This window comes from Apium graveolens, chromosome 9 (assembly GCF_009905375.1).
Source record: "Apium graveolens cultivar Ventura chromosome 9, ASM990537v1, whole genome shotgun sequence".
In the NCBI taxonomy this organism is placed as follows: Eukaryota; Viridiplantae; Streptophyta; class Magnoliopsida; order Apiales; family Apiaceae; genus Apium; species Apium graveolens.
In genome coordinates, this window is record NC_133655.1 from 9494254 (window position 1) to 9507907 (window position 13654).

Consider the following 13654-nt stretch of genomic DNA (forward strand, 5'->3'; position numbering starts at 1 on the left):
CGAAGAAAAGACAGATAATATAGCACTGGAAGCTATTTATCAAGGTATTCCGGAGGACATTCTCCTGTCTATTGCAGAGAAAAAGACAGCAAAGGAGGCTTGGGAAGCGGTCAAAACCAACTGTTTGGGAGCTGAGCGTGTGAAGAAAGCAAGGATACAAACTCTTAAGTCTGAGTTTGAATCAATGAGTATGAAGGAAATGGAGGCACTGGATGATTTCTGTATGAAGCTTAATGGCTTAGTGACCACCATTAGAGCTCTAGGGGAAGAAATTGAGGAGGCCTACGTGGTGAAGAAACTACTACGAGCAGTACCGAGCAAATTCCTCCAAATTGCTTCGACTATTGAGCAATTTGGGAATCAGGAGACCATGACTGTAGAGGAAACAGTTGGGTCACTTAAAGCACATGAAGAGAGGCTTAGAGGTCAGAACAATGACACTGGTAGTGGACAACTATTGTTGACAGCTGAAGAATGGTCTAGAAGAGAGAAAGACGATACAAAATTGCTACTCACAAGAGAAGAGTGGCTTAAGCGAAGTGGAAAGAGCGGAATAGAGGGGTCTTCAAGAGGTCGAAATAATAAGGAATTTGTGCATGGAGTTCGTGATAAGAGCAGGGTGCGTTGTTTTAACTGCCTTGGCTACGGTCATTATGCTGCGAAATGTAGAAAATCAAAGGGCCAACGAGAACAAAAGGAGGAGGCAAATCTGGTGCAAATGCAGGATGATGAGCCTGCATTATTAGTATCAGAGAAGGTGTTACTGTTAGATGAAGGAAACGTAATGCTAAAGCTGAATCAAGCCGGTAAAGACAAGCAAAATGACTCAAATCTCTGGTATCTCGACAACGGGGCCAGCAACCATATGTCAGGCCAGCTATCAAAGTTCAAGGAAATGGATGAAAGCATCAAGGGACATGTCAGATTTGGAGATGGGTCTGTGGTGCACGTCGAGGGGAGAGGGACAATACTATTGAAATGCAAAAACGGAGAAGAAAGAGTTTTGGAAAAGGTATACTACATCCCTTCGTTGTGTAGCAATATCATTTCACTCGGCCAGCTAGCTGAAGAAGGTAACAAGGTCGTACTAAATGGGGAGTATCTCTGGGATTACGAAGAAGGAGGCAGATTGATAATGAAGGTAAAACGCTCGACTAATCGTCTTTACAAAATTTTCATTAACAGTGAAAATACAAACTGTTTATTGTCAAAGACCAGTGAGAGTTCGTGGCTCTGGCACGCCCGACTTGGGCACGTGAACTTCAAAGCCATGAACTTAATGACGACCGGAAAAATGGTGGTTGGAATGCCTGAAATAATATCCCAGAATGAAGTATGTAAAGGTTGTCTTATGTCAAAACAGACCCGAAACTCTTTTCCAAGCCAAGCAACTTATAGTGCAAACGAAATCTTGCAAATAGTCCTTAGAGACTTGTGTGGACCTATTTCACCTCCAACAATGGCAGGAAATAAGTATTTTCTTCTACTAGTGGATGACTACACGCGAGTTATGTGGGTTTATTTTTTAAAGAGCAAAGATGGCGCGCTTGAGGCATTCAAGAATTTCAGGGCAAAAGTGGAAAAGGGAACTGAAAGGAAAATCAAAACACTCCGGACAGATAGAGGAGGTGAGTTCACGTCTAAATTGTTTAATAATTATTGTGATGAGGCAGGAATATATAGACAACTCACAGCCCCGTACTCACCACAACAGAACGGTGTGGTGGAGAGGAGAAATCGAACCGTAGTAGAAATGGCCCAGAGTTTTCTGAAGTATAAAAATATGCCTGGCATGTTCTGGGCAGAAGCAGTCAGACATTCAGTCTACATACTGAATCGATTGCCTACACGAGCCTTAACCGGGGTGACACCGTATGAGGCTTGGTCAGGAAGAAAGCCAGATATAGCACATGTCAGAGTATTTGGATGCTTATCTCACATGAAGTTTCCAGGTAACCAAGTGACCAAACTTAGTGACCGCAGCAAAATGGTTATCAACCTGGGAAAAGAACCGTCAACTAAAGCATATAGGGTGTATGATCCCGACAGCGGAGGTGTTCATGTAAGCCGTGATGTGATTTTTGAAGAAGGGAAAGGATGGGATTGGGAGAAAGTAGAGACAGTGGGGGACAACCAGCAAGGTACGTTTACTGTGTATAATTTGTATAAGGAAGATGATAGGAATGAAGTTGAAGATGCTGGATTTCATAGCCCACTACATAGTCAGTCACCTGTTAGCGAGGACAATATAGAGGCAAGCTACGTATCACAAAGTAATTCACTTTCTTCCACTGCTGAACCTGACACCACTCCATCCTCCGTGAGTGGTTCTACTCTTGATGTAACTGGGAGTTCAGAAGCACAGACAAGCTGCGAGCAACCGAAGAGATTCAGAACATTAGCAGAAGTCTATGATGCTACTGAAGAAATTGAGCTAGACGAGGACGAACTTATGTTAATGGGGACAACCGAACCTACATGTTACAGTAAGGCTGTGACGGAACATTGTTGGCAACAGGCCATGAAAAATGAAATTGATGCAGTCGAAAAGAATAACACTTGGATATTAACAAAACTCCCGGCTGGTAAAAAGGCTATCGGACTGAAATGGATTTTTAAGGTTAAGAAGGATGCAAACGGAGAAGTAACAAAGCACAAAGCTCGTATAGTAGCGAAGGGGTATGTTCAGCAACAAGGGAGGGATTTTGATGAAATATTCGCGCCTGTAACACGCCTGGAGACAGTGAGACTCCTTCTTGCCCTTGCTGCGAAAAATTCATGGGAAGTGCATCATATGGATGTCAAATCTGCGTTTTTGAATGGGGAAATCCACGAAGAAGTCTACGTTACTCAGCCCGAGGGTTTCGTGAAGCAAGGAAAGGAACAACTTGTCTACAGGCTTGTGAAGGCACTATATGGTTTGCATCAAGCACCACATGCTTGGTACGGGAAATTGAGTAAGTGTCTTGAAGAACTGGGTTTCATACGATGTCCGTATGAACATGCCGTCTACACTAAAAGGACTGGAAATGAATTGTTAATAATAGGGGTTTATGTCGATGATTTGTTGATAACGGGTACGAACGTGTCCCTCATTCAAAGGTTCAAAAATCAAATGAGTGCTCGTTTTGAGATGAGCGACCTTGGAAAATTGTCATATTACTTGGGGCTTGAAGTGGAGCAAGGAGGAGATTACATTAAGTTGAGACAGACAACATATGCTAAAAAAATCCTTGAGAAAGCTGGAATGATGGGATGCAATCCCACTAAGTACCCCATGGATCCAAAGGAGAGTATAACTAAGAATGTAGGTGGAAAGCCCGTAAACGCAACTGAATTCAAGAGCATTGTTGGGGGTTTACGCTACTTGGTTCATACAAGGCCGGATATTGCCTATTCGGTGGGTATAATTAGTAGATATATGGAGACACCAACTATACTGCATCTACAAGCAGCAAAGCGAATTCTTAGATACATCAGGGGAACTTTGGGATACGGATTGGTATACACGAAAAACAGCAACAATAATATGTTGAGTGGCTACTATGACAGTGATCTTGCAGGGCATGTGGACGATCGAAGAAGCACCAGTGGTATGGCTTTCTACCTGAATGACAGCCTCGTGACATGGGTCTCTCAAAAACAGCGCTGCGTGGCTCTTTCCTCCTGTGAGGCAGAATTTATGGCGGCAACTGCAGCTGCCTGCCAAGCTCTTTGGCTGAGAAATCTGTTAAGTCAAGCAACAAGAAGCTACGTTGGTCCTGTTGTACTTTATATCGATAACAAATCAGCGATTGATTTAGCGAAAAATCCTGTGTTCCATGGACGTAGCAAACACATAGACACTCGCTACCATTTTATCCGTGAGTGCATTGAACGGGCGAGATTATTGTTGAACATGTGAGTACTGATCTCCAGAGAGCTGACATGTTGACGAAGGCATTGGCGACTGTGAAATTTGAAAGGATGAGAGCTCTGCTGGGTGTCAAGGACCTGCACAAGCCTGCTTAAGATTAAGGGGAGGGTGTTGGTTTAATCGAAAGCGTGCTTATTTCATTTTCTATCTTTTTTAATTTATTTTAATTTAGTTCATGTATCTGCATATGACTGGGTCATATATTCAGCTGAGAGTTTCTAGGAAGTCATGGAAATAAACGTTATGTGGTAGCTAGTTTGTAGGAGAGTCTGGTCCTATTTTTTTGGCTTGGCATCTGTATGCACGTGCATATATATCTTGTTTTGCATTCTAATAAAATATACGTTCAGATAAATATTCTTTGTTTTTACAGTTTCATATAAACACTTTGATTCCCAGTTTGTGATCTTATTTTTAATCAACAGAAACCCCTTATGCAATCCATAAAAACTGGGCTTCATGTTGTAGGGTAGTTGTTTAGCTTTGACTTCCCCTATACAAATATAACAACACATCTTCCCATGAGTTGACCACCGCTCACCATGCCTAATCGAGGAAAGTCACTCATTGTCCATAATAAGACTGCCCTTAATGTAAAATTAGTGTTCGAAAAGGCATAATAAGTATGGACACCAACTTTCCACAATTCAAAAAACTTATCTATTAAGGGTCTAAGATACGTATTAAGAATTTTTACAGGATCACTAGACCCAGGTATGAGTAATATCATGAACATGTACGACTCTTTCATGCATATAGAAGGGGGGAGATTAAAACTCCTACAACAGGACAAACTGAATACTGGGATGAAGTACCATTGCTATGGGGGGAACCATAAGTTGCAAGGCCAATTTAACATTAAGAACCTCTTGTGTAAAATCTGGACAATTGTTATCAAATTCTTTCCACCCTTCTTCATCTGTAGGGTGAGAAATAACCCCTTCAGTTATAGCTCTATTCTTGTACCACCTCATTTGTTCAGCAGTACGTCCAGACATATACAACCTCTATACACGATCACTGAAAAGAAATTATCTTAAGATCTTTCTCGGAATCGTACGGCTTCCTCCACGCTGGGCATCTTTATATCTGCTTAACTCACAGTACTTGCAACGCTTTCCATTGGTGTCTTCACAATAAAACAGCATGCAACCATTTTCACAATCATGTATTTTCTCATATCCCAAGTTCAAATTTTTATCCATCTTCTTACATTCATTATAATTCTCGGGGAGTTTATGATCTTACGGAAATACATCACTAAGTAGAGAGAGCAGCTCATTGAAGCCCTTTTCACTACAACCATGTTGAATTTTGAAATGAATTAATTTCATAACAAAAGTCAGCTACGTGTACTTTGTATTTTTTTATATATGTGGCCCCCGTGACCATTCACATTGTTTGAAAATTCTGCTACTTTTATATTTCGCTCTTCGTGGTTGGTAAACTCTTCCCCAAAAGCATCCCTCAATATTTCGGTTTGATCAAACACATCCCCATATCGGATATTCCTTCATTGATTACATTTTCATTGATCAAACACATCTCCATATGGGACATTATTCGAACCACTACCAATAAATTCTTCATTGATTACATTTTCTTTCCGTAAATTCAATAAATTCATCAACACCGTCATCACATTCTTGTGTAAAACCTATAACCATTAGGATGAGATCTTTTAGGGATCCAACTACGTTCAAAAGACATCTACAAAGTATAAACTGACATATCATCTATTAATTCATCCATAATGAACATTTACAATGATATATCAATGTGTATATAGATCATATTTACATTATGTATGGACACTTTGATGGAAGGAAGATAAAATTTCAGATTGGAGCTGTTAGCTTTTCAATTTTTATACATTCTGATGGCATGAGGAAATAGTGTGTGTTTGAATAAAAAAAAGGACGAATGGAATGAAATCTGAATGTGTGAACCGCAGGTAGCAGGGGACTTTCTGACAGACAATGAAAGGCCGTCATAAATTCTGATAAAAATATTTTTTTTAATGGTTTTATTTATAAGTAGTGGCAGTACTTCTGATTGAGTCTATTTGTGAGAAGAATGAAGAATTTTTTAATACCTTAACAATGATTTCTTCCTTTTAGAATTTTTGGTAAAAATAAAATATGCATACCGTCTGACAACACATTATTTTTAGAAAATTCAGCATCCAACAACACATTCTGTCGGATGTTTTTCCAATCTTGTGACAGATTCTTGCTTTCATCAGATGTTGAGGGCTGGTGGAGACTCTGTCAAAAATTTGCTATCAGAGAAGCCTGAATGTGGTTTAGTGTATAACTTCTTGTTTGAAAACAACAGAGTAACTCGGATAGTGGAATACAAGGTAAAATAATTAGCTAGTTTTCCTTTTGGATATATATCCCTAGTATTAATAGCGGTTTGTCAAGCTCAAATGCATAAACTTCTAAGCAAAAATTCTTATGACAAAACATTTTTGAGTGAAATACATGAAGCACAAAATTCATTAGGAATTCTTACGGTAAACTACTGAACTTATTTCACACATCCACTTCTATTGATATTATTGATACACAAGGGACATATATTAATATTTGATAGAATCTTATACTTTTATTCATATAGAGTTATTACAAGACAAATTTGTTTGATTAGTATCACACGTTAACCTAATAAATTACTGCTACAAATCTGGGATAATCAAGAAACAATTAAAACTAATTAATTATATTTCAGTTATAATTTTGAATCATAATTCCTGCCAATTTAGTTGGAGTTTGAAGGATCGGTAAGTGTGAGCCGTGCTGCTACTGCAGCCCCTGTCCCGTTACACCTTGGAGCAGCTGCTGTATCATCCAACCTTGAGGTGACTGCTGCCATGTTGCACCTTGGTAGGGCTGCATCATGTAGTTTCCTTGTTGAGCAACAGAGCTCGGTGCTATCAATCTTGTACGATATAGACATTATTTTATATATTGAATATATAACTAATGCACAAGAACACTGCTAATTCTTAAATCACATAAGCATATAAGAATTAAAAATTAAATTAGGAGAAGAGTTTGAGAAAATAAACAGAGATTGGATTTAATCTCGAGTCCAGAAAACTGTCTCCTTAAAGCCCCGCACCATCAGTATTTAGCGACCTGCTTCCCTGTATAAAACGAGATACTAGTATAATCGATAAATCAAAAATAATCTCAGCGAACTTGAACTGATCCCGAGAACTATCATCGAAATATTGGGAAAAATTAAGACTGAAGAAACCGAGAATTAATCAGACAACTCTTATTTTCTCGACTTGATAAAACTGGTGTCCTAAGACTCTATATATAAAGAAAATTTTAAAAGGACTTGTTTTTCTATTTGGTGAGGTACATGGTATTTATAAGAAAAATCTAGGAGTGTCAATTCAAAATTGAAGTTATGTGTTTTGTCTATTTATTTGTCTGAGTCGTGCTGCTATATCATGTCCTAGTGGGTCATGCCCTGGAGAGTTTGTAGGAGTAATCACTACCGCATAAGTGGGGTACTCTAATGCAAGAGTTACAAGTATAGTTACATTACCTAATAAATTTTTGTCCTATTGTAACAACTCTCAGTTAGTGTTACAATAGTTATTGCACAAAATTGTTGGTGTTGCATGACATGTTACATTAGTTAATTTTTTATTTTTAAAAAATATAAAATAAAAATATTATCATTAATTAGTTTTAAAATTATATTTCGGTTTATTAGGGAATTAGAAATGTAATTCATAATATTATATAATTTATAAAAGTAAATTGTACATAAATACATAAGTTAGTTTTTGTTGTCTTTTATTTAATAAATCATACTTTAATATTTAAAATTTAAAAATAAAAAAAAAAAAAATTACATTACAATTTTGTAGGTGAAAAAATGGGCGGTATTTTTCCCACCAAATGAAAAAGACTCGGGTCGGGCCACTTACAAAACGGTCAAACACACTCTCTCACATCTCTATCTCAGCTCTCTCTGAAAACACTCTCTCTACTCTTAGGGATGAGTCGAAGATCAAATTAAAGATTTGATATTTGATTACACAGTTATGTGGCTCTAATTCAAAGGTTATTACTAACTTTCCGGTTTATATGATTTTGCAGGGTGTCTAGGGTTTCAAATTGGGGCTTTAATTCTTTTTGTCTGATTAACCGGTAAATATGTACATATTTTCCAACCCTATCCTGAGTGATTCTTCACAGCATCTTCTTATGCTTGTTTTGATGGATAGCTCTTCTTCTTTTGTTGCCTCTAAGTTTTCCGGCGATGTTGCTCTCTTGGTAATTGATTTTGTTGTTATTTGAGTAATTTTATTTCATCGTGGTGCTTAGTTTTAATTAATTATTTTGTGATGAAAGACATAAAAAAGATGACTGGATATAGAGTGTCATATTGCTTAAGGCTTATACTATGTGAAATAACTTGCAGAATTCTTGCTCTTTCATGTCATGAATCATTTCCTGATAATTGAGGTCCTCAAGGTTTGAGCAAGGCATCTTTCCTCAACCATGGTCAGTATAGATGAAATCTACAGGTTTTCTATAGCCTTTCCCACCCAAAATGAACTTCTCAATTTTGTAGGGTAGATGTAATTTATGGGTCTGATTGTTGATCCCTGTTTTCATGATAAGTTGAGACATAACACTAATTCATCTCCTTTTCTTTTTTGACTTGGTAATTTCATTTTAAAGCCTGAAACTTTGGAGTTTGTTCTTTATATTCTCATTATATTTCTTTGATCAATTGTGTTAGATGACTTATAAGAATTTCTAAAATTTTCTGAAAGCTTAAAAAGTAGTATGTTGTTGGGAGTAGTCTCAATTTTTCAGTTAATATTTTTATACCCGTTATTTTTCATTGTTTTATCAGTGAGAAAGCACTTGTTCAGAGTGTGATCTTGATTGTGCGCCTCTTCAGAAATTGAATATGATGAAAATATGTAAATCTTTTTTTACCAATATGCATCTTAAGTTTGGTCGTCATCCTGAATGAGTTGTATGAGTATATTTGATTGGTTATTAGATGATCTTTGCTGGTGATTTGCAGATAGAGTCTTTGTCTCTTACCTTTAACGGACTTGATCTCATTGTCGGTTTTGAGTGGCAGGTTTGTGTTTTCCCCCGATACTATGCAACTCTTAATTATTGTGGCTATATGCAACTCATATCTACACACTCATGCATCTAATACTTTGTAGGTGGTAGGACTTTCTTGGATTGAATGGTTGTGGAAAATATACTCTCCTTACTGATATTAGGCATCGAGAGATTCCAATACCAGAACACATGGATATCTTTCATCTCACAAGGGAGATTGAAGCTTCTGATATGTCTTCACTGGAGACTGTGATAAATTACGATCAGGAAAGGACGCAATTGAAAAAAGAAGTTGAAGTTTTGGATTGTCAGGTCTGTTTTCTATTCAGAAGTATCAGTATTTTATAATAATCACTTTGGGTTCTTCGTGTCAAAGACTGTTCAGATCTGTAAGTACATCTCCTCTTTTCATGCACATGAGTTTTTTTTTAATGTCTCCAAAAATCAAACTTGATTATACATCTGATCTTTCTTTTATAGAGGATTCTCCTATGCTAGAGCCTACAAAACGGTATTTGAAACTAATATCACTGGATGCTCCAACAGTTCTTCTCTCTTTAACCATGCAAGGAGTTTTTCGAGGATTTAAGGATACTACAACTCCCCTATATGCCACAGGTATTATTACACTACTTATACTTGAACAAGGATAACATCCATGCACAGAACCTACTAAGCACATACTTAATGTTTGAAACAGTTGTTGGAGAACTAGAAAATATTGTTTTGGACCCCAAGCTTATATTTGTTTACCATATAGGAGTTAGTGGTGCGACAATTATTCATGTGCTATCTCAGTAAGTTCAGTAAATGGCAACAGAATTGAAAATCTTGCACTGCTATTCCCTTTTATAAATTAGTTAGCTTTTACCGAACTCCCGATGTTGTAAAATAGTTTCCTTACATGTAACAATTCAATTTAGGTATCTAGTCTTAGGGAAGTGATCAGCTTAAGAGTCCTATAATATGGTTCCAAGTGTTTCGTGATTGAAATATGCACCTGACCTCTTTTCAATTTAAAAAAGGCCAAATAAAAACTAAGGAGATGTACTTGGTATCTTAAACTTAACATCCCTTGTCACTTGATTTCTAAAGAGCGGATCTCTATCCTCGGAAACAAAGAGGTTAATAATTGTCACTTATGTTTGATCAGAGGTTTATGAGCGAATATATTCTACTGATATTTTACAGTGGGCGTACATTCTAATTACCGGTTCTATACTCATTTCTATAAACCGTATAGGTTATAGTGATGTTTATATTCAATTGAAAGTGTGCTATGAACTTCAGTTCACAGGGATCAATTTGATATTATATATTAACGAATGCAAAGTAATAGTACATGATATTTGATTATAAGTGTATAAATCACAGATATACTACGAACATTTAAAGTTTGCATGCTTAGTATATTGCAGAAACAAATATTTACCAAGCTAGAAATGTTTATATAATATACTAATGATCAAAGATCTGTACTCAAAGTATAATATACTAATGATTGCAGATGAGATACAAAGTGGTATAGCACGGTCAGGAATAATAGTATCTAGTATAAGGTCATGTATCTTTCTACACAAACTACACGTTGTTGTTAAAAGTGTATGCCTTTAGCTAGTGCTGTGTTATTTACATTAATTCTCTTTGCTAATTTTAAGTAATTTTACACAGTGATAGATAATCACAAATATTTACCCCGAGGATGATATTGCTTTAAGGCTGACAAATTGATATTGTTTTCCAAATACAGGATTGGTCTGGTCAAAATAATAGCGACATTATTTCAGTGCTCTACGGATTTTGAACTGTGCCTTTAGGTGTTGCAGTTTTGCACAATACCAGAGAGCCACCCCCATCTCGTTCAGGTTCTTGATACTACCAAGTATGTGCAATTAGTCTGATCATTCCCTAACCTACTAAGTATGCACAATTAGTCTGATTACTCCCTAACCTACTTTGATCTGTTTTTGATATGAATCAGATTTCTCCCGAGTATAGAAATTTATAAGAAAAGGCGGTGAAGCAGAGAAAAATGATTGTTATGAGAAGCAAAATCCAAGAATTTGTTATGGGAAGAAGGGGATCAACATAGCTGCAAAGTATGGTTAATTGATCGATCGTATTGTTGTAATTTTATGTGGTGCTTGTAACATTTTGGATATGGATTGTAGATTTTAAAACAGAACAAGTATTTCAAATTTTAAAATTAAATGTTACATATGCCTATTATAGTGTAATGTATGTTTTAATTTAGTGTTAGATTACAAATGCTACAATTACTTGATTAAAAAGATTGTTGTTACAATTGATAGAACAGACGGTTACAATATGTTATATGGGACCCACAGGTGGTCCCACTTATGCAATCTTGATCAAGCTATTGTATCACTCAATTTGCGTTACATTTGGGCCTGTTAGTGTTATAGAAGGTGCTTACTGTAATATTTTCCTCTATATTATATTAGATCAGTAAAGTGTAATGCTCGTATATGTAACTCTCCCTGGTCTTACAATAGACCTATTGTATTGGTTTTAGGGCCTATTGTAACACCATTAGTATTACAATAGCTCACTTATGGGGTAGTGAGTTTTTGTTCAACGTTAGTGGTTGATTGAGTCTAGGTAGTTTTATTATGTGGTCCCTATTTTGTAAGAAACTTTCTAGGTGTATTTTGTTTAAGTTTCGGAGTGAGTATCAATAAAATCTTTAAGCTGTTCAACCTTACATTCTCTATTTTGCAATCATATATTCTGAATATTGCTTGTGTTTAAATCGTAGTGTCAATAGATAGTATGTGGTTCTGATTGACCTAATTATTAGGTGTCAAGAATTAGTAATTAATTGCAAGGGAGTACATTCAAAAGAATGGAGTGTTGTCTTTTAACACAAAATTAAGTGTTACAGCATTAACACTGCCATGTTCTAATAACTGTGATAATCTTGCCTCTAATTATTAGTTTTGTCGTTTTAGTTGTTGGTATTACTGAGTTCTATTTTGTTTTGTTCCTAATGATGAATTGCATGACCATAAGAGTAGCTAAATATACATTAGTCATAATTAGGTGAGTAAATTTCACCATAAATTTCTGTATGAAAGATAACCCAACTTGTATAATAGAAGAAAATAAAAATTAAATTGCTCCATTTTATACTTGTTTTTTGTGTCTGCCTCCTCTTCAAGTTGAAGATTATGTTATCCTAGTCCCTCATCACCAAACAGTCTTAATAAGACTGATATCATCAATACAAATCAATTCTACAAAATTAAGATCAACCGATCAAAGAAAAACACAGAATAAAAAAATGGTGAAAAAATTACATTTCAATTTAAATATTGTACATCAAATCCAAAGGAAGCAATACAAGATCTTGCGAGGAAAGATTAGCAACTTGGTGAAAATAGAAAACTTGACATGTATGGTCCTAGACGAAATGTCTTTATTAAAACGCTAGGATGCTAATTGAAAAATTAGTCCAGGACATATATGCATCATGAATTAAATAAATGAGAGGAGATATTACTTAAGAAAAGATATTTAAATAAATAAGAAACAAAAATATTAATGTAAGTATTTTGTATGCACTTGATAAACATACCTTTTTATTTTTGAGCATTTTCTTCATTGTTTACTCTACCTATAAAAAAATGATACGAAAAATTGAATTAGATAGTTTTATGAAATAAAATTGATAATAGATATAGGAAGAATCTAGACATCAAAGACATTTTCATATTTTATTATTTTAAATTAACAATGTTGTCAATTATATTCTTGATTTGGTATCTAGATCTGAAAAAACACTGATCCAAAAAAGTACCAAAATTCTGAATTTAATTATGCATTGAAATTTGGATTTGGTTGTATGTAGAGTGAAATTTTATGGAAACCAAAAAAAGAAAAATTAACTCCCTAAAATTTAAGTACAAGTACCAAAACATAAATGAAATTCCAAATTTACACAGATCTAAGAATCAATCTGGGAAAACAAATATGAAAACTGAAATGTAAAGTAAAATTGAATAAACTAAATCAGATCATTATAAAAAAACCAAATTTCGAGTAAGTATTGTGAATCATAACTTACCATTGGCTCGCAACTAATTGTGCCACTAGACTTGAAATTCTAGGGAAAAAAACTATACTCCATCTTCTATACTATTGTATTTAGTATATTAGAAACTTGAAAAATTATAATTATTAGTATTCTTTACTATAATGTATGTTGAGTTGTCTAAGAGGAGAGGGGTGAAAGGAAAATGTGGGGAAAGGGATAGGATATCACTAAACCAGAAAGGTGCATTTATAAAAATGATATTGAAGATTGTAGATTTTACTAAATCTTACTAGAACATTGGTGAGAAGATAAAGGAACACATAAGAAGGGAAAATCATATTTATACATAAAAAAGCCCAATAGGCCTGTCTTTAATAAGCAGGGGCTTAGATATGGATAGGACCTATTTTTTTAAAAAAAAATGGGTTTGGCCCAAACATGACTTTTATCCTGAATTTTTAATTTATATATTAGAAGGAAGTTCTATGGAGACGGTTCTTTTCTTGGAGACCTGGAGATCAAAACTAGCCCGTTGATCTATATCTGATCAAACGTCCACTTTTC

At 35.5% G+C, this 13654-nt stretch overlaps 1 long non-coding RNA gene across 4 annotated transcripts; it reads left to right on the forward strand.

Moving 5' to 3' along the window:
• The first annotated feature begins 7928 nt into the window (after positions 1 to 7928).
• Positions 7929 to 11213, forward strand: LOC141687205 (uncharacterized). Of its 4 annotated transcripts, none has more exons than XR_012560957.1 (6): positions 7929 to 8004; positions 8984 to 9043; positions 9135 to 9422; positions 9514 to 9651; positions 10784 to 10915; positions 11015 to 11213. It is a non-coding gene; the product is annotated as an uncharacterized LOC141687205 (long non-coding RNA). The 4 variants fall into 4 exon arrangements; XR_012560954.1 differs by having other exon boundaries at positions 7951 to 8217; XR_012560955.1 differs by having other exon boundaries at positions 7954 to 8217; positions 9135 to 9345.
• Positions 11214 to 13654: the final 2441 nt, after the last annotated feature.